Source organism: Bidens hawaiensis, unplaced genomic scaffold (genome assembly GCF_021521415.1).
Source record: "Bidens hawaiensis isolate Kalapana, Puna unplaced genomic scaffold, B.hawaiensis_p1.1 tig00054150_1, whole genome shotgun sequence".
In the NCBI taxonomy this organism is placed as follows: domain Eukaryota; kingdom Viridiplantae; phylum Streptophyta; class Magnoliopsida; order Asterales; family Asteraceae; genus Bidens; species Bidens hawaiensis.
Window position 1 is genome coordinate 34365 of NW_027499766.1, and position 3542 is coordinate 37906.

General features: G+C 38.1%; 1 pseudogene across 1 annotated transcript; it reads left to right on the forward strand.

Moving 5' to 3' along the window:
* Positions 1–554: 554 nt before the first annotated feature.
* On the forward strand, positions 555–2536 carry LOC143600477 (coronatine-insensitive protein 1 pseudogene; annotated as a pseudogene). Its single transcript, XR_013147478.1, has 2 exons — positions 555–2316; positions 2406–2536. The product of XR_013147478.1 is annotated as a coronatine-insensitive protein 1 pseudogene (transcript).
* Positions 2537–3542: the final 1006 nt, after the last annotated feature.

The following is a 3542-nucleotide window of genomic DNA, read 5'->3' on the forward strand; positions in this document are numbered from 1 at the left end:
ATATATCTTTCAACAATTTATTAATAAAAAACCACTAAAGTGAAAGATCAGGGGACCATTTTAAAGAAAATTGTGGGGATACAATTTGTAAGGCGTCACAAGACTAATGTCATATTATCGTAAATAATTTTCAATTCTTGATGAAATTTAATGAACCCTTAGCCGCACTTATAGCAACTAACCAACTAACTAACTTAGTTAGTTAGTTAAGTCTTTAAACCAAATTAGAAACTTCCTTAACCCCTTAAGATAAAAGTTAATCTAATAATTACAAGGGCTTATGTGAAAAGACTAATACTCCAAAAGGTCAACTAGATCTTAATAAAGCTTCCAATTGCCGGCCGGATTCCTTGTCATTTCTAACTAACCGTCGCTAAAAGTCCAAATTACCACTCCCTCCGACCGTCGCTAAACCACCATACTCCGCCGTCGTTTCACCTCGTCCGTACTTCGGACGCTTCCAATTCAGTTTTGGCTTCTGGGTTTTCGTTATCTCTAATTTGAGTTTCTTGATCAATTAGGGTTTTCTGGGTTTTATCTGCAATTGATCAATAATGGATGAACCTTCAAAGGCTCGTCGATTAGATGCTGATTCAACCGAATTTACTGACACGGTGTTTAACTGTGTTGTACCGTACATCCACGTCTGCCGTGACTGTCTCTTTAGTCTGCCGGAAATGGTGCGAACTCGACGGCATGACACGTAAGCACGTCACCATCGCCATCTGCTACTCCACCACTCCGGCGCGTCTACGCCAACGCTTTCCTCTTCTTGAATCTTTAACCATCAAAGGTAAGCCACGCGCCGCCATGTTTGACCTTATTCCGGAGAATTGGGGCGGCTTTGTGACTCCGTGGGTTAAAGAAATCGCGGCTTCCTTGAGGTGTTTGAGATCGATTCATTTCCGGCGGATGATTGTTCGTGATTCGGATATCGAGTTGTTGACTGCAGCCCGGGGTCAAGAGCTCCGGGTTTTGAAGCTCGATTTGTGTTCGGGGTTTTCGACAGACTGGCTGTTGCAGATTGGTAAGTTGTGTAATAGTTTGAGAGTTTTGTATCTGCAAGAGAGTCTGATTGTGGAGAAAGATGGGCAGTGGTTACATGAATTGGCTTTGCGTAACACGGTTCTTGAATCGTTAAACTTTTACATGACGGATCTTGTTAAGTTTAGTTTTAAAGATCTCGAATTAATTGCTAAACACTGCAGTGAAAGTTTGGTGTCTGTGAAGATCAGCGAGTGTGATCTTACGGACCTTGTTGAGTTTTTTAGTCATGCAGTCAATTTACAAGAGTTTGGGGGCGCTCAGTTTACGAATCAGTTAGAGAAATACGCGGGTCTGAAATTCCCGCCGCTTTTGAGGTCAATGGCTATGAATTACATGAGTCAAACCGAAATGCCGGTTGTTATCCCTTTAGCTTCTAGGATAACAAAATTAGATCTTCTGTATGCTCTGTTTGACACCGAAGATCATTGTTTCTTGATTCAAAGATGCCCGAATCTAGAAGTTCTTGACACTAGGGATGCCATTAGAGACAGAGGTTTACAAGTTCTAAGTCAGTATTGTAAAAAACTAAGACGGATCAAGATTGAACGAGGCGATGATGAAGAGGGTTTCGTTTCGCAAACGGGCCTGATTTCGTTATCACAAGGGTGCCTTGAATTAGAATGTTTGCATGTTAATCTTACCGATGTTACAAACAAGGCTTTGGAGAGTGTAGGAACTCATTTGAAAAGGCTTTATGATTTCAGGATGATTTTGTTAGATAAAGAGGAAAGAGTTACAGAATTGCCATTGGATAATGGTGTTCGAGCTTTGCTTAACGGGTGTACGAAGCTAGAACGGTTAGGTGTGTATCTTAGGCCCGGTGGGTTGACTGATGTCGGGATGGGCTATATCGGGCTGTATGCACAGAATGTTAGATACATGCTTCTTGGTTTTACTGGTGAGACGGATTTAGGGCTTGTTGAGTTGTCAAAAGGGTGTCCAAAATTGCAGAAACTTGAAATGAGAGGGTGCGGTTTTAGTGAACAAGCGCTTGCGACTTTTGTGCTTAATGTACCTTCTTTAAGGTATTTGTGGATTCAAGGTTATCGGGCCAGTGTAAACTGTAGTGGAATATTGGAAATGGCCCGCCCGTTTTGGAATATGGAGTTGATTAGTTCTGAAGGAACCGAGGCTGCACCCGGGAATCCCGACCAACCGCAACCGCCGTCTTTGCTTGCTTATTATTCACTTGCGGGACAAAGAACCGATTTCCCAGAAACGGTTTTTCCTCTACACCCGCCACCTGTGAATGCAAACCCTCATTAACAAGTAACTGTCTTTCTTTGTTGTTTTTTTGCCTTTGTTTGATAATAAGTATTGAATTGTATCACTGATCTTGTTTCTTGGTTTGATTGAAGGTAATATGTTGCTTTAAAGAAAGACCTGTTTGACCATATTCTAGATTCAAGAAGATGATGGTGATAATGTGGCGTGTTACAGGATCAGATTCTAAAAGCTATCAAAGATGATCATGGATTACAATTCAAGAATGTTGCATGTAATATTCTATTGCTTGTGGAGTTGTTTCTTTTTCTCTTCATAAAGTTCAAAACTGAGAAATTAGCTATTTTGATTTTCTTTTTGTTGGGATTTGTGATCAAGATGTAGTTAAAAGAGTCAAATAAAGTCAACTGTTTTGTAAGGTTTTTGGATATTCACCATTGTTGGTACATAGTCCGCAGGAAATGTTGGCCTTTTTATATAGCAATTAAAAAAATAACCAATGTTTAGTTTTAATCTTGTGTTTTAGAAGCCAATACTGGTGTCTCATTTACTTTACTTCATTTGACAATCAGGTCTACCAAGATGATAACTGCTATGTAATTGGTTTGTACATCTTTTTAAACTAGCCGGGTGCCCGCGCGATGCAGAGGTTGTTTGAGCGCAAACCATGTTAATCACATAACACTTATAAGTGTTCATGGTTATGGTTTGGTTTAAAACCATGAAACAGTTTAAATCGGATATCGGTGTGGTTTCACAGTTGATATTTTTACTTTTGGTCAGTTGGCTAAAATTATCATTCTTCATATTATGATTCTCTAAGGTATCATATTTTGTTGATGCTTAGTTAGGATTGATGGTACGGTTAAATTAATAATTATTTTAAACGACATCTATTATCATAGCTTAAACTGTGAAACCAAACCGGAACCATACCTTAAGTAACATTTTGGTTTCAATTTTCAATGGTTAAGTTTTGGTTCTGGATGACAAAAAATGATACAAACATTAGGCTTACAAGTTTAACTTAAAAACTATCAGAATCGGCATTAAACGCCCTTACGTAACATATTAATTTGTTTAAAATTTAAAAATTATAACAATATCATATTCAAATTATAGAGAATAAAATGTTCGTTTTTATGATGCAATTTTTCAACAAAAATATTAACGTATGAAAAAGTTATTGTCGTTTAAAAATCATGGGTGAAAAGTTAGTTTAAAATTGAAATTAAAAACATAATATGGTTAAAGATGAAGGCGTAAACTTG